Here is an 18,449-nt window from a genome sequence, read left to right as displayed (position 1 = left end):
ACCTGCCTGCCTGGGATTTTACCTGGACAGGTCTGGGCTGCTGTGCACATGTCTTCCTGCGCAGAATGGGCCTGTGACCACACTGGCTCCTGGACATCTGGCCTGGCCTCCCTAAGGCGCTATCTGATTCCCAGCCAGACTGACCCCCACCCATGACTCACAAGTCATGGAGCTGGGGCTGGTCCTCTTCCAGACTTAAAAGCAGAATGAAACAGGAGGGAGTGTCTTAATGACTTGAAAACACACAGGTCATACTGGGCTGCTGCCTGGCCACAGCACCCATCTGGCTTGCCAGTGACTCTCTGTTTCCTTTGGCTATGCCCTCACCCTCCCCTCTCCCTGCTCTCAGCATCTCTGCTCTCCACTTCAGGCTCAGAAACCATGAGGTGGTCTTTCAGGGGTTTCTATTGAATTGTTCTGAAGTGACAGAATATTAAGTTCCTAAATGTGCCACAAGGGGGCGCACTCTTCATTTCTCACAAAGGACAAGACAGAGTAAGGAATAAATGAATGAGGACTTGCACCCACCTGATCCTGGGAAGGACTCCAGGATCCAGCTTCTTTCCTTGGAGCAGGGTTCTTGTGGGAGAATGGCAGCAGCAGCAGAGATTTTGGAGGCCGTTCATGATTGTCTTCCTCCTGCCCTTGCAGTGGTATTGCCAGGTTTGAGGGGAAGCTCAGCTTGCACCCTGAGGCTGGCCATCAGAAATGGGCTTTTCCTGAATGACCACAGCTTTCCAATGGACAGCTTCTTCTTGATTGAAGGCCACTTCCTGGGTGAGGTTATTTTCCTCCATAAGGGTCTCTTTCTGAAAGGTATCCCCAGAGGAGGAGCCTGTGAGTGTTACATTCTTGGGAGACTGCAGGGATCCAGAGAGCTGCTCTTGGGGATTGCAGGAGGACATATTCCTGTCAGGCTTGTATGTGATGACTCTCATGGTCGTGACAGTTCTGGGGCTTGGGGTACCTGGGAAAATCTGCATGGAAGTGGTAAACATACCACACTCTTCCTGATCATGGGGTGCCTCATGATTTGGTGAATGGTGGGCCTCCTGCTCTCATGGAAAGCCTTGAGTCAGATACTCAGTCCAAACATAAGAAGCCAATTACAATAATAATAATAACAACAATAATAAAATCTGGTTTGGTGGCACACACTTGTGCCAGGGAGACAGAGACTCCATGTCCTCCCTAGCCAGCCATCTGAGCCTACCTATCCAATTCAAAGCCAATCAAAAATCCTGTTTTACAGAAAACAGTGGATGGCACCTGAAGAATGACATCCAAGGTTGTCCTCTGGTCTCCACACGCAAGCTTACATGTGCAGGGCCACAGGACCAAACTATCCTGTAAAAGGATTTTCATCCGCTGCAGTAAGAGAGCTCAATGGGTAAAGGTTCTTGCAGCCAAGTCTGATATAACCTGTCCAATACCTGGGACCTCTATTGATGAGGTTTGGTCTGTTGTATGTATTGTCCCAGACACAAGAAAGTGCACAGGTAGATCCAAGTGAGGCTATGTGACCTTGCCTCCAAATTATTTCTGATTGGTGAATAGAGATGACAACAGTCAATAGCTGGGCAGAAGAAACCCATGCAGGCAGGGTTTAGCATTCCAGGACTTCCAGCATCAGAGAAGAACCACAAGGGGGAAGACACCATGGGTTAGGCGAGTCGTAAAATAAAGACCATGTGGGTTGGCTACCTGTAAATAAGAGCCGTTCAAATGAAACATGGCACGTTCTATCGTGGGATTAGTAGTGGGAAATAGACAACAGCGAGAGGTGCACAATCTGCCCAGCTCTTGTGCTGATTAAGGCCAATTGTACATAGAAAGGTTGTGTGCAATGTTTGTCTGAGAACTAAGTGGTCAAAGGCAGGGTAAAAACTGGAGTTGGGATTAAATAATTTCTACACCATCCACATATACAACTCCTGCCCACCCCCACATACACAAATAATAAATGTAATTTTAAAGGGGGTTAAAGCACTTGTTAGTAAACATGAGGATCCACGTTCGATCACCAGAACCCATGTGGTAGGACAATAAACTGCCCAGTCACTATCCTCTGGCCTCTATAAATGCACACTAACACACACATATGAACACAGAATAAATTAATGTAATTATTAATTAATTAACTAATTAAAGGTTTTTCACATCATCTCTTGTTGGCCCAGACTCACTTCTGTCTTTGGTTTACATAGCTCGCTTCCCCACATCTACCTCTCCTTATCTCATGCCTATCATGCTTACATGTGTTTCTCCTCCCTAATCTCCACGTTTAAATCTATATTAAACTCTTTATAAACTACTGTTCTGGGGACTAGACAGATGGTCCCCAGGTTAAAAGAACTTATTGTGCAATCATGAGGCCTGGAGTCCAAATTCCAACATCCTCTAAACACCCATGAGTATAGCTTCCAGGAAACAGATATTGTCTTAGGCAGAAATAATAAAAAACTGCCAGTGATTTGGAGGAAAAAACACCTACAAATGTATGGCAAAAATGCAAAAACTCTGTTCTTTTAAAATATAGCCCACAAAAGAGTTAGGACCTGGGTTATGAATGAAAAGGAAGTAAGTGAAAATCCCGGTTCCTTTCCTACCATGTAACCCAACCAAGTACCATTATTATCTCTACAAATCTGTTTCTTGCTGAGTGTGCCAATTTATATGCTGCTTCTCAATATCAAAAGGGAAACCACTTAGCAAAGACTCCTGGAACATAGTCCATACAGAGTAATTTATTAATCATTAAATTTTGGGACAAATGTTAAAAAGACAAGCAGTGTTTCATGTTTATTTTTAACTGTCAGACACAAGGCTTAATATCCTGACTTAAAGTTGAGACCGAGATATAAAAGGAATTACAAAAAGCCATTTTGCCAAGGACAAATGCTAAGTAAAAATAACTAGTACTATGGAAATATAATTTACATAGGCACAATCATAAGTTTATTAGAATAATTTGATGCATCACCTCAAAGTTTTTATTATTACAAAGATATGGTTTCATTTTCATAAACAATAAAGGGAAAACAACACATTAAAAAAAGAGAGCAAAGGTAGGAATGAAGAATATTACTAGGTTGCTTTACTTTCCAACTTAAGAACCAAAATTCAACACAGGAAAAACTCCTCGTACAAAAATGGTAGAAAACATCACACTAAAGATAATAAAACACCTCTCGTTCCTGAACACTTCAAAAAACAGACTTCCCTGAGATCTTCGAGTTTTCCTGTCTGGAAACAAGAAGCGCCAGTAAGTTATTTCATCACCACAATCCTATTTCCAACATCAAAGCAAAACCTAGGAAAGCCACTCTGGTGGCTTTCTCATTCTCAGAAATTTATTTTTATTTTATTCTAGACATACAGAGAAACTACTTTAAAAGTTAAATAAATTCTGATTAGGTACACAGAAGGCTGTAGCAGCACAGCACAGCTCCTAGGTGCAGGTGGGGCCCTGGGGGGCTGTGTCCCAAACAATCTTATACTCAGGTGGTCTCTGCGTACATGTCTATACATGTCTGCTCAGTCCAGAGCCTAACTTTTAAACTGACTCTTAGTACATTTAATTTTGATGCTATGTCTAATATTGACCCATAGAATGAAGTACCATGAAAAGTAAAAGGCATTGGAAGACAATTTCTAGACAGGGTTGGCTGCAAACTTAATAAAAGAGTATCTAGTTGTTTTATGAATAGCAAATATTTTCACAAGTGCCAAAGGGGTTAAAGTGCTTAAGATACAAAAACATACATCATAATGTTAAAACAAGAATATATTATCAAGTTATTATAGCCACTTTTTTTAAGGAGAGGAAAATCTCCTTTCATCAATTTTCAATAGCAAGTGGAACTCAAACATTTCCTCTAATATTTGGCTTCTGATCATCTGCTCAGATTTAGAAATGAAGGAGATTTAAGTATAAAAGGTTGTTAAATATTATAAAACCCAGTGGCTGAAAAGAGGCAAAGAACAGACAGTGATGGAAAGCAAGACAAAAGAAGATCGCCGGCTCCTTGCTACTTTCAAAGAACAAGTGCCTACCAAGGCCAAAATCTCGATGCAGACTTTTTAAACAATCAGCCAACTTAGACTCACCCACCAGACTGTGCAACAAAGGAACTTAGACACTATTAAATATATACATCTGAGGGTTTTTCTCATTTTGACAGATGTTCAGGAAGTATTTACTTAGTGTTCAACATGCCACTAGTACTGTGTACTTCCTTCAGCTACACATTTCTTGCTTTCTAGAACTCAAGTTTTTATCTTTTTATAATACCATGTAGAGGGGCTAGAGAGATGGCTCAGTGGTTAAGAGCACCAACTGCTCTTTCAGAGGTCCTGAGTTCAAATCCCAGCAACCACGCGGTGGCTCACTACCATCTGCAATGTTATCAAATGTCCCTTTTTGGTGTGTCTGAAGACAGCTACAGTGTACTCGTATACATAAAATAAATAAATCTTTTTTAAAAAATAATACCATATAAAAAATCCAGAAAGATAAAGCAACGTTGTACAAAGGTGTGCTTAAGAAACTAACTACAAACAATGAAGCAAGGCCTAAACAAGTTCAGGAAGTTACCCCATGATATACTGACAAAAATCACTAACTCTCAAAATTTTCTGAAAACAGATAACAGCTAATAAAAGCCTTAGAAAACTTGAAAAACTGATAGATAGATAGATAGATAGATAGATAGATAGATAGATAGATAGATAGATAAAGTATAAATGTGTGCCTACAATTATGTTTCCCAATACAATGTGTAAGCAGATGATTACAATCAAGAAAGACTAATTCCAGAAAAGAACTCCAGATGCCCAGACTCTGTTTTGCCTCATCTGGGTCTTTTATAAAATAATCCCAGTGTTTTATATCTGACAAAACAGGAAACCAAAGTAACTTGGATAAAACCAAACTCTAGATTCTTTTTACTGTGCTATATATCGGTCTTCTGGTAAATGCTTCTCTAAAAGAATGATTTTTTTTTTTAAAGATTTGTGGTTTTAACAATTTATTCCACAAGGAAACCAATGAGAAAGAATTTCCAATTTCTTTCAAATTGTAATGCAAGGAATAAAAACTACATAAAGGTCTTATGAATGTAAAGAGACTAGTTTTCTAAGACAGCTATGAAAATATTTCTTCTAAAAAACAAGTTCACTCAAATGAGGCATTTAGATTCTGGTTCCAAAAGAGGTTGTGTCCTTTCTTAAACCAGGGTTTCCCTACTATGTAGCCTTCCCTTGAAAATACTGTTCTCCTGGTGCTATCTCCCAAAGACTGGGATTAGGTACCACCGTGTCTACCTTTAAATTCTTAAAAATACTGAAGAACACAAACTTCAGTGTCTTCACTGTGACATAAGCCAAATGGCTAATAACTTCTCTAGTTAATATGAAAACAATTCACACCATGCTTTTCAATCCCAATCTAAATTTATACACAGTAGATTGGGTTTCAGGAAAACACCATCATCCAATTCCAGAAAACATAACTATGCACTGGTCATCTGCTCAGATTTAGATTTTGTTGTGATTCAAGTTGTCACTTGTAGAAGTTTGGACCTAGGTCTTCTTCCCAGCCCCATGCTCCCAGAAATAAAACTCAGACTCAAAATATGTATACTTACAAATATCTTGGCCTTATAGCTAGTCTTCTCTGACTAGGCCACAGTGCATTATAACCCACTTACTCAAATCTACTTTCTGACATATGACTACTTACCTGGGCTCAGGTACCATGTGTCAGTCTCGTCACATTTTCCCAGGCAAATATCTCATCCCTGGCTCTATCCCAGAATTCTTTCTGCCTTCTGAATGTCTCATCTTGTATTCTACACTTTCCTATAGGCCATAGTTTTCTTTTAGTACAATACACAAGACATTCTCTCTACAGTCACTAGCATCCTTAAAACCTTCAACTTCAAACTGTTAATTATTCTAATTCTACTTGTACTTCTAAGGTACCAACACCACCAGCAACATCCTGAGCTTACCATGGCTTTTAAACACTCATGTGTACCTGCTTCTCCTTTCAGGATTTTATTTTGGTAATACTGCCACTCCAGCTGGATGTTAGCACCAGGATGAAAAGGTGACCTTCCTGTGCCATGGTTGCTGACAGAGCCACTGTTTTTCCTGTGAGAAAAAGAAATTGAATTGTTTCTCTAAGTACAAAAGGATGTTAAGGTCATGTAATGGATTTTTTTCATGGAATTTTAATTATATAACATTTGTTCATTAATCACTTATGCATTAAATCTTAAAAAGCATCACCATATAACATCACCTAATTTTTTTTAAGACAGGGTCTTCTGAAATTCTCTATGTAGACCACGCTGGCCAGGAATTCACTGATGTTCACCTGATAGGATTAAAAGCATACACCAAGAGTGGCTCCAGCAATGTTTCTGATAAACCGACTCAATCTAAAACAGCACACCCCTTTGGAGCAGATCTCTGTAGATCCACAAAGATGTACTGTCTTATAGTGTTGCTATGCAGACAAATAGATGACAAGTTTTATTGATGATGCTATAACAATTCCTAAAATTTTATCTGTGATTATTAAGTTCTTTAATAGTGGAACTTCTATTAGGTCCTTTTCTGATAGTCAAAACTGCAATGAAAAGTCTGCCAGTCTCCCAAGTGTCACAGTTAAGTGTTGGGGTTCTGTCTAAGCTCCACCCCACACCTACCTGGAAATACCCAGGTATGCCCTGCCCCAGAGATCTGGCCCAGTATAAGAGGGGCTACTTGCTCCTCCTCTTTCTCTTTTTGCTCTCAGCTCTTCCACATTCTCACCTCTCTGCCCCTGGGGCTCTTCCTCCTTCCTCCCTCCACATGGTCATGGCTGGCCTCCACTAAACTCTCTCTATTCTCTCTCTCTCTGTTCTCTCTCCCTCTCCCTCTCCCTCTCCCTCTCCCTCTCCCTCTCCCTCTCTCTCTCTCTCTCTCTCTCTCTCTCTCTCTCTCTCTCTCTCTCTCTGCCTCTCTCTCTACCACTAACTTCCATCCCCTACTCTGAATAAACTCTATTCTATACCATGCCTGTGTGTGTGTGTGTGTGGGGGGGTGGTCCCTCAGGCGCAGAGGTGCCCAGGCAAGGGCCCGCCTGGACACCTTCCTCCACGCCGCCTACCCACACTCACCTAACCCCCTATACTCTCCCCTTTTAAGCCCTTTTATTAAGTACTCTTAGATGGCAGCCAGACATTCTCCTACACAGAGCCAAGAGGTTGTAATACAACCAAAGGTCATAAAAAGGGAACTAGGATTTATTATAGGTGTTAGGACAGAAGATCAAATATTGACTGGGTTTATCTATACGAAATTTCACTTATAACTTAGTCATGGTTTTAAACTTCCTATTAACCTGTAGTGAAGACAAATGATAGATGTCTAGCTAGATGATTACTTCTAATGGATATGCATGTAAACATTCTCTTTTGTAAACTCCTTATTTCAATCGGTGATTTGATATTTTGTGTGAACTTATGTTGAACTTTGTAACGTGTGATTATGTATTCTGAAAGATGTTTTAAGGGCTGAAGACAAAGAGAAGAGAGAAAAGAAGAATTTAGGTTTGAGGAACAGAGCTGAGAGAAGAACTGAACTGAGGAGAAGTTTTTAGTCATAAGAGAACAAGATTAGAAGGAGAATAGGAGAATGGAGAGTAGAATAACTTAGAAACTATAGGTAACATAAAATAACTAAGAGAACAATGTGCAGGATGCAGAGGGAAAGAAGAAAAAAAAGATGTTGCAGAGAACAGAAGGAGCAGGCAGGCTTCGCCTTGCCATAGGAGAGGACAGGTCCCATGGTAAGGACAAAACAGGCTTAGACTTATTTTTTTTTTTTTTTTTTTACAAACATGGATTTAATTCATAGCATTAAAAGGGTGAAACTTTTTCCTTCTCAATGCAATAAATATTTTTCATCCAGAATGAGTGAGTTCTTTCTGCACCAGTGCTGGTCTTTTGCTCCATATGCATATGTAAGTATGGATGTGTGTGTAAGTATGTGATTGTGAGAATGTATGCATGTGTGTGTGTGTTATGGTTTTAAACTTTCTATGAACCTGTAGAGAAGACAAATGATAGATGTCTAGCTAGATAATTACTTCTAATGGATATGCATGTAAACATTCTCTGTTGTAAACTTGTGTTAGTGTGAAATTGTGAGAATGCATGCAAGCTGGGATCAGATGTGCATGTAGGTATGAATTTGTGTGAAAATGTGGAAATGAAATCTCTGTTATGTTTGAAGCTGTGTATAAATTTCTGTGAGATTATGCATATTCACTTATGTAAAAGTTTTTCTTTCTGCAAGTGTTATTCTCTTCTCCTGGTTTAATAGAAGTTTATTGCTTCTAACTTCCTCCTTAGACTGACAAGCAAGAGGCATCTGAACAACGGGGAAAAGACTCTAGCAACTAATTCTGTCCTTAATCTCCTGCTGTTTTAGGGTGAAGTGCTAAGTGCCTGAGACTCTCTAGCTTCAGAGGAAAGCAGAAGGCAGGTCAGCTACATTAGCATAGTAACTTAGACTTAGATAAGTCTAAGATAGATAATTAGACTTAGATAATTATTTGATATAATTAGAGATGAAATTTTCTCTTCTCCTCCAAGCTTACAAAAATTAATATCCTAAATTATAGAAGGGGTGTGTGTGTGTGTGTGTGTGTGTAAATTATTTACAGTCAGGCAATAGTAGCACATAGCACACATCTTAAATCCCAGGATTCAGGGGGCAGAACCACGCAGATCTCTGATTCTGAGGTCAATCTGGTCTACAGAGAAAGTTCCAGGACAGCCAGGGCTACACAGAAAAACCCTGTGTGTGTGTGTGTGGTGGGGGGGGGGGAGGGTTACATATAACCTCACTAGAAAAAGCTTTTCATAACATATTTATTCCAGCAGCAACATAGCTTAAATTTCTGAAGCTATCTTTTTAAAAACATGTTTTAGACATTAGAGCTTCAAGCATAACACAAAGGCTCTACACATGATCACATTGAAATGATACTCGATATAACCATTTTGCTTGCTACTTTAGAATTTTTTTCAATTTTCAAAATTAAGTTTTAATTTTAGTTGAAGGAGTGAAGATGTCAGTTCCAGTATACTTACTAAAGTGTATCTGGAGGACCAATAATAAGGACTTCCCAACGATAGAGATCATTGTCTTCTATTAAACCTGCTGAAAAGCCTCCCACTGGATTTTTGTTGAGTTCTGTGGAAAAAGAAAATTTCAATAAAAACTTTAAAACAGTTTTTCTCCAACAGGTAAAGTATGACCATAAATAAGCTATAAACTATGAAAACTATTAAAATGCTACTTCATAACTATAACATTTCCATACAACAAGGAAGCCATGGGTATATTAACCTATCCAGATGGAATTGTTTTGTCTTCCTACATCTACCTTGGGATTCAACAAAAGCTCTTAGCATTCTGGGTAGGTTTTATGAGAGGCAATCAAAATGCAAATAAGGCTGATTCTCACAAGAGATTTTAGTTGAAAGAAAATCAAAAGTCAAATCAAATCAGAAATGGCAAGTTTTCTATAGCCTTTAAGACTAATTCTTAAAAAACAACCAAAAGCACTTTTACGTCAGAATTGCCGAGTGTTTTCAACTCTTACTTACATTAACATCTGTCTGATTGCCATGATGCCTTGAGGTACATTCAACTATGCAACAGGAATAGCTTTCTAAGAATAGCTGGTGCCTACAGAAATAGTGATGGTATCATAAGATTCTTCTCTTCTAAACAGTGTTCTGCCATGAAGAATAGATGATGAGGGCAGAAAATTAAGAATCGAGACAAGGAACTAGTAAGGTAGAAAAACAAAGGCCAACAAAGGATCATCAAACAACAGGTTAGGAAGAGTATAACCTTAAGAGTTTACAGAGATGGACGTAATAAAATAAGGATGTCTTTGTAATGGGCAGATCACATGAGTTTTTCAAATAGCCTTAAGTAAGTGTAACTGACATTAGAGGTATACTATATATACCTATAGGTATATATAATAGGTATACTATATAATTTGATAATTTTAATATACTATCATCTTTGAAGGCAGGATAAGAATCATGATAGTAAGTATACACAACAATCACCAGAAAAGTTATTATTTTGTCAAGAGAGCTGAGGACTGACTGATTCAAACTGGGCAGTGAGTAAGGACAAAACATGTTTAAGAGCAGTTTAGAAAGGACTTGCCAGAAATCTAAATGAGTACATGATTCTCATACAGTACTTGCCCATCATCAAGATAAGCCATCTAATCATGAAAGCAAATATAATACAACACAGAGTATTATAAAATGCCAAACAGTGTGCTGGTAACTATGGAAGCACTAACTCCATAACTTTGAGCAATCAAAGGTGGTTTTAGTTCAACAATTACAACTTCATATAGGGCTATTAGGTCCATCTTCATTTGTCAATCTACTGGAATTTGAAATTACTTGGGAGATACACCTCTTGTGCATGTCTGAGGGTGCTTCTAAAACAGTTTAATTTGGAATGTGGTTGGAACTATTCTAAAAGGATTGTGAAACAGAATACAAGACTCATACCCACTCCCATCATTTTACTGCTGTCACATTGCAGCTATCATACCTTACCAAGCATGACGAACTAAATAATTGATGAACCATAAACAATTCTTCCTAAAGCTGTTTTGATCAATTATTTTGTCCAACTAACAATAAAGTAATTAATGTACATCACAACATGCAGACAACAACAACAAAATGATAAAAATAAAGAATTAAATTGTATTTTAACACAAAGAACTTCTTTTCTTGGATTTTGAACACAGATTTTATAAATCTAATAAGCAAAGCAAACAGATAAAATCTGTATTTTAAAATACCATTAAGATATGATTTGCATTTTAAACTTATTATGTTTATAATCATATACCTTTCACTGAATCCCAACTATGTTGCTAGCTACTAAAAAAGAATACACATACACACTTTAGTGTTGATGGGAATGGTTCCTTTGAGGTCTAGCTCAAGAACTGCCCTCCTATCTTTGAAACCTTTTTAAAAATAATTTATTAAATAATCTTGACTTCTGTTAAAAATCCTATTCATTATAGTTGCAGCCTGTATTGTATTACCTAGCATTTGACTATCATGGGTTCATTGTTCCAGAAAAATATATAAGTAAGGACAATGTGAAATAGGTAACCTAAAAGTAGTACAAGGAATAGGGGTTAAAGAAGTACAAAAGAAGGGCATATAACAATCTTTAATAGCTTTAAAAAAAAAAAGGCAGGAAGAGCACCACAACTCTGAGGCCAGCCAAGTCTATATTGTGATGTCTAGTCTCAAAAGTTTAAAAAGGGGGAAGGGGGTGCAGCACAGAGGGACACACACATTTTATTCCAGAACATGGGAAGTAGAGGTGGGTTAAGTTGCAAAATGACTGTGACTAATAATGAGACCCTGCCTTGGAGGGAGAAAGGGAAAGAGAAAGACTTATAGAATATCTACAATGAATAACTGGGCCTATACTGAACAAGGAGGCATAAATGAAACAAGACAAAATGGCAAAAACTGGAAAGTAAAGGCGTTTGTTAGCCATATTAAGTTTCAACTTCATACATGGAGCAATGATAACCCTTGGAAGAATTGGAATGTATTTGTTCTTAATACATTTTCAAAAAGTAGGGCGAGCTTGGGAGGTTTAAATGTTCAAAAACCAGTTTTAGAAGTTGGATAGATAGCCAGGCGTGGTGGCGCACGCCTGTAATCCCAGCACTTGGGAGGCAGAGGCAGGTGGGTTTCTGAGTTCGAGGCCAGCCTGGTCTACAGAGTGAGTTACAGGACAGCCAGGACTACACAGAGAAACCCTGTCTCAAAAAACCAAAAAAAAAAAAAAAAAAAAAAGTTGGATAGATGGCTCAGAGCTTAAAAGATGATATACCAGGGAGCTTGAGAGATGGTTCGTTATTTAAGAGCACTAACTGCTCTTCCAGATGTCCTGAGTTCAATTCCCAGCAACCATATGGTGGCTCACAACCACCTATTATAGGATCCGATGCCCTCTTCTGGTATCTGAAGACAATTACATTGTACTCATATACATAAAATAAATAAATAAATCTAAAAAAAGAAAAAGAAAGAAAGAAAGGAAAAGAGAGGAAAAGAAAAAAAGAAAAAGATGATATAGCAGTTGCAGAGAACTTGAGTTTGATTCCCAATACCCATATTAGGTGTAACTCCAGCTCTAGGGGAGATGATGCCATCTTCTGGCCTCAAATGCACAAACCCATATACAGACACAAATGTATACATAGTTAAAAAGATAGCAGTCATTCTTTAAAAACCATGCTAGGCATGTTGGTACATACTTATAAATAACACAAACACTGAAGATACTTGATGAAGTGGTGAAATGGTTTTGAAACTAGAAAAGGTTAATGGTTGTATAATACTGTGAACATAGATATGTTTATCTACTATTATTTGTATATATGTTGTTTATTACATTTGAACATAGTATATCTCATCTTAGTTCTTAAAATGACACAAATGTATTAAAATAGGAAACACAAGATGAGATACTTGTTTGAAAGGGGGAAACTTACTTAATGTTAAATTTCTACAGCACATATATGTTGTATATGTTGGGAGAGGGGCTGTCTTTGCAGAGTTATAGACTGTACTTTGGACCTTGCATACACTAGGCAAGTCTTCTACCACTGAGAGACATCCTCAGAATATATCAGGGTTTTTGCCAGAGAGGAAAGCAGGAAAACAAAGAAGCTAATATGTTTAACAGAGTAAATAGCCAACAATGATAAGTTCACTCTTCTACAGCATGGAAACACTATCTCAATTAAGGCCATTGGGTTCAAAAAAAGAGAGCCAAAACCGTCTTCAGCATAAGCAGTAAAGATAACTAGAACAACACTAACAAGGTTAAGGTGGAAAAGTGCAAGTGGAAATTGTTTCTCTAAGGTTTCGATAGATAGAAAAATTACAGTAGCCATAGCCACGAGCAAATGAAATTCATGCAATCAAGTAGTTTTATTTGGTTGATTTTTCAGGTTTTTTTGGTTTTGTTTTGTTTTTTTTAAGGCACGATTTTGTCTTAGTGGGCCTGAAATTTGTATGTAGACTGGCTGGCCTTACCCTTTAGCCTCTTTGCTAAGACTACAGACATATGACACTATAATGGTTGTGGTTATTGCTGCTGTTGTTTTAAATAGGATCTTCCCTTGCAGCCCAGGCTATAGAATCAGACCTCGCTCTGAGAAATAATCAACTAATTTGGGGCAGGGGGAGAGGCATGAATCCACAAAAACTAAGAGTAAGCATAATAGTGTATACTCTCTGATTTCAGCTTTTGGAGGGTGGGAAAAGAAGATCCTGTCAGACATGTCTCTAAAAAGATGAGAGCATATGAAAAGTGAACAAACATGAATTATTAGGATCAATACAAATTCATAAAGTGTTTTTTTAAAAACTAGGCTTATACACCAGAAAAGGTACAGGGAAACAGTCATCTCAGTATGATGAACATTCCTAGTATCCACAATATGGTCTTCTAATACAAATTTACAGCTAACAGTGAAGCAGGGTTTTGTGAAGAAATGACAGATTCTAAGTCTGAGGCATAAGGAAAAAATATGTTAGGCTCTTCTCAATACTCAATAAAATGTGTTAGGCTCTTCTCAATACTAAATAAAACAAAAGCTATCAGTTAGAAGCCCCACTGGCTAAAAATGTTATGAGTTGAGTATTAGTATGAATAATAACCGTGAAGGATAGACAAATGTAGTTCAATACATGAGTAACTAACATACACACACAAAACCAACCAGCCATGGCTGTTATAATTAGGTGCTAGTAAACCATTTTGTCATTTTGATTTGGGTCTTATCCCACAGCTGGCTTAATGCCAGCACTCAGGAGGCAGAGGCAGACAGATATCTGTGAGATCAAGGCTAGCCTGGTGTATAGAATGTGTTCCAGGACAGCCAAAGCTACAGAGAAAAAAGGATGGGAGGGAGGGATATACTTCTTCAACCATGTAAAGAATCAATCTCAGGTCAGCAGGCTTGGTAACAACATCTTTTCCACAGAGCCATCTCATCATCCAATTCTTGGCCTACTCTGTGCAAGCAATACATTATTTTGAAAACCAAAGAAAGTAGAAGAACCTTGCACTCTATTATCAAATACTGAAATAATAATTATGTTATCAAATAACATCTCTCTCTAAAAAACTCCAGTTATGCGATTGTTTATGGAGCCCCTGGGTATGGCTAAGTTGAACATGCACAATTTTCTGAATTACTCAAACAAATTTAACTTTTCCTGATTCAAAAGACATAGCTTCTTCTTCCTCCTTTTTATCTTCCTACTTTAAGAAACTGCAGAAATTTAAAGTTTGCCTTCTCTGGGTTTTTGGGACTTGTTTTGCTTTTTTTCTTTTAAAGCAAGATTGTCCTCTGGCTTAAAAAATAAAAATACATTAAGCTGAAAAGTTTCAGAAATGTCACTTTATTACTTTTTCTACATTTTTTAAAATTTCTATGTAAAATGAATAAGCCAAATAAATCTTTAAAAGATAAAAGTCATTATTTTTGAGGTAATCTCATGTAGCAAAACTGAACCTGTTCAAAGCTCATAGTAAGAGTCAAATATAAAACGGGGCGTGGTGGTGCACACCTGTAATCCTACCACTTGGGAGGCAGAGGCAGGCGGATTTCTGAGTTCAAGGCCAGCCTGGTCTACAGTAGAGTGAGTTCCAGGACAACCAGGAAGAAACCTGTCTCAAAAAAACCAAAAAAAAAAAAAACAAAAAACAAAAAACAAACAAACAAACAACAACAACAACAACAAAAAAGAGTCAAATATAAAACACACAGAGAAACACGTTAAGAGAATCCCTGTTATGAATATAACTAATAGAAGCTACATGTGAGAAATTATAAGGACAAGACCTGGGATTGCAAGCAATTTTCTATAGAATCTAAACATTAAAGAGGTAAGAGATGTTTATGAGTTAACTGAATATATGAAATCTGACTAGATAACAGATATTAAGAAATATCTGCCAGGCAGTGGTGGCACATGCCTTTAATCTCAGCACTTGGGAGGCAGAGGTAAGTGAGCGAATTTCTGAGATCCAGGCCAGCTTAGTCTATATAACAAGTTCTAGGATAGCCAGGGCTATGCAGAAAAACCCTGTCTCAATAATAAACAAACAAACAAATAACAATGATGATAGTAATAATAAAAATAAACATTTTGGTTTTTTAGACAAGGTCTCACTGTCTGTCCCTAGATAGCCTGCTCTGCCTCCCTAGTGCCCCAGCACTAGGGTTAAAGGCAAAAACCATGACCCCAAACTTAGAGTCCCATCTTTACAGCAGATCCTCTTTGAATCTTTTTTTTTTTAACTTTCCATCTTTGCAAGTTTCTGGCTTTCTGAGGTAAAGTCTCACTATGTAGTCCAGGCTAGCGTTGAATTTATAATCCTGCCTCAACTTAGAATTGAAATTACAGAAGTGCACCATCATGCCCAATTCTTTAAACCATTAAGGTAACATATAAAACCTTTTATCTAAATATTCTGTAGATTCTCTTAAGTAAATTATGATTTACCAAAATAATGTTACCACTCTATCACAGGAATTGCTACACATCTACTGTAATAGTGTTGAGAAACAGAAAAGAGGTGTGTTTTGTAATTACTGTAACTACACAAACAATCATTTCCTCAACCTTCATTAATAAATCAATATTGGAAAAATACCAGTGGTGGTTTGAATGAGAACAGCCCTCATAGGCTCATGTTCATATACCTGGTTCCCAGTTTGTAGAACTGTTTGGGAAGGATTAGGAGGTATGGCCTTAATGGAGGAGATGTGTCAGCAGCAGTGAGCATTGAGATTAGCACTGTGTCTCTTGCTTGCTGTTTAAGAGTCAAATTCTCAGGTGTTCCTGCCACCATGCCTTTATTCAACCATCATAAAGTCTAATCCTCTGGAACTGTAAGCCCAATTAAACACTTTCTTTTATAAATTGCCTTGGTCATGGTGTTTTTTCACAGTAATAGAAAAGTAACTAATAAAGTGATATATCAACAAACAACTGCAAAAAATTTATTACATTTCTACTATAGTTTTTTTTAAAGATCCAATCTAATAATCTTTATAGATTTCTAATCAACATTAAAACTGCTTACAATTAGAATATTTTTCTTTACATTTGAGTCATAGGCTACAGTGAGCTGACTTCCTAACTGGTTAAAAAAAAAGGGGGGGGGGGACCATGGAGCAGACAGGCAAAAAACAGTCATTCCATATTTATAAAGACTTTCTAATATTCTGCCAAAAGGATTTTCTTCCTTAGAATTAACAGGTACATTCTACCACCTACATCTGACCATGGTGTGTCATTCTCAGGTTAAATAAAGCTGTTCTGTTGTCAAAGTCATCTAAATTCCCATTCTTTCTCTCTCCCTACAAACTTAAATGACTCTTATATTCTAAACATATCCTGATGAGTTTATCTAGACATATCCTGAAGCCCTTTGTATGTTGTAGCTCGTGCTTAAATACAACATCATCAGCATACTTCTCTGCTGAAATCTGATGCAGCAGGAATTCCTGAGAACAGAAGATCATATACATTATATGGTATTATATGTCAGGACTAAGTCTGCATTTCAATTCTTCTTAGTCTTGCCAAATTTAGTCATCTCATTTTTTTTCCCAAGCTTCATTTTCTTATCCATAAAGTAGGATAAAACCTATAGTGGTATTATAAAACAGAAAAATAAGATGTGTGCATATAAGTGCTTGAGTCTGGAAGGCAAGGACCAACAGCTGGTGGTTTCAGATTTGAGACAGGGTCTCTCGCTGAACTTTGAGCTCACTGATTTGACTAAATTGGCTAGCCAATGAGCTCCAGGGCTGCCCCCGGCCCTTCTAGCATTAAGTCCCTGCAGGGAATCTAAACTGGGATCCTCTCAAGCTTTGGAACAGGCAATTTACTGACTGAGCTGTTTCCTCATCACCAAAAGAAGACACAAAATATTGTCCTATCTTAGGATACATGTAGAAAATGTTAATTATCCATTGTCTTCCCATAGTCTAACAAATACAATGTTCTTTAGAATCTCAAGAACAGTCTCAGGAAGTAGAAGGAGGGTCTTTGAGTTGACGGGTAGTTAAGACAGCATGGAGAGCCGGGCAGTGGTGGCACACGCCTGTAATCCCAGCACTCTGGGAGGCAGAGGCAGGCGGATTTCTGAGTTCGAGGCCAGCCTGGTCTACAGAGTGAGCTCCAGGACAGCCAGGGCTATACAGGGAAACCCTGTCTCGAAAAAACCAAATTAAAAAAAAACAAAACAAAACAAAACAAAACAAAACAAAAGAATCTCAAGAACAAGCCTATACCTTCGCTACCACCTTTTAAGAAAAATACTAGCCAGCTCCAAACATCATCCAAACTATGTTTCTAATGAGAGTTGCTGTGAGCCCTCCTCCCCTGACTCCCTGCTTACAGTAAAAATATTCTAACTTCCAATATTCCTGAGGGAAGACTTTTTTCCTCACCATTTGTAAACCTACAAGACATCTATTAATACATGCTTAAACCTGTATTAAAATGTTTACTAAACTCTGTCTGCTTCATAATATGCTGTCTAGTCCTGACTTCTTTTCAAGTCAAATTCACAAATGCTGGTTTGGCTTGAGTCAATTTTCCTAAAACTCTTTGGGAATATGTTAGGCTGCTGAGGTAGACAGTGTGAAACTGTCTCCTTTACCTGTATCTCAAAACGCTGACAATAAGATACTGTATAAGTTTACTTTTAAAATGTAGTTTAAAAAATAAAAATGACTAACTATAAAAGTTGAAGCTAGAGAAATGTCTCAGTGTTTAAAAGTCATATATAAGCTTTCCGTAATAAATACAGCCTAAACTAATTCACAAGAAAATAAAAATATAGAATAAATAGAACATATTTGAGCAAGAAGTACTAAACTTAAAGCAATAACATGGGCATCTAGGAGAAGGAAATCAAGTAAAAAAAAATGTGGGCAGAAGAATCAAGTTGGTCTCAGATTTATTTCTCTATAACAATGCATAGCTGGTAGTGACAAAACTACAGAATTCTAAAGCAAAGTGTGATACAAAGAATAAGGAAGTCAAAGAAATCAAACTAGGATGAACAAGATTGTGGATGAACCTTAGAACTTGTTTCTTATTTTTTTTTCTTTTTTACATCATTTATAGTGTGAACATGTACACTGCACCATACTGTACATGTGGAAGTTAAAGGACAGCTTGCAGGACTTAGTTCTCCCTTTCTACCATATGAATTGAATTTTCGTGGTCAGGCTTCGGGACAGGAACCCTTACCCAGTGACCCATCTCTCTGGCCTG

At 37.7% G+C, this 18,449-nt stretch overlaps 1 long non-coding RNA gene across 12 annotated transcripts in view; it reads right to left on the bottom strand.

The window, feature by feature from the left end:
• Window positions 1-2,778: 2,778 nt before the first annotated feature.
• The window catches only part of LOC127669153 (uncharacterized), a 118,257-nt gene continuing 102,586 nt past the window's right edge, over window positions 2,779-18,449 (bottom strand). For 10 of the 12 annotated variants that reach the window (XR_007974336.1, XR_007974331.1, XR_007974327.1 and 7 more), the window contains 3 exons: window positions 9,150-9,252; window positions 6,015-6,156; window positions 2,779-3,246 (listed from right to left, as the gene is read on the bottom strand). This is a non-coding gene — a long non-coding RNA (uncharacterized LOC127669153). Of the gene's footprint in view, window positions 3,247-6,014; window positions 6,157-9,149; window positions 9,253-9,668; window positions 9,751-18,449 lie in introns of all 12 variants that reach the window. The other 2 variants (XR_007974332.1, XR_007974328.1) reach the window with 2 other exon arrangements.

The sequence above is a fragment of the Apodemus sylvaticus genome, chromosome 19 (assembly GCF_947179515.1).
Source record: "Apodemus sylvaticus chromosome 19, mApoSyl1.1, whole genome shotgun sequence".
Taxonomy (NCBI): domain Eukaryota; kingdom Metazoa; phylum Chordata; class Mammalia; order Rodentia; family Muridae; genus Apodemus; species Apodemus sylvaticus.
Note: the sequence above shows the minus strand (reverse complement) of the source record. Positions and strands in the feature narration are given on the sequence as shown.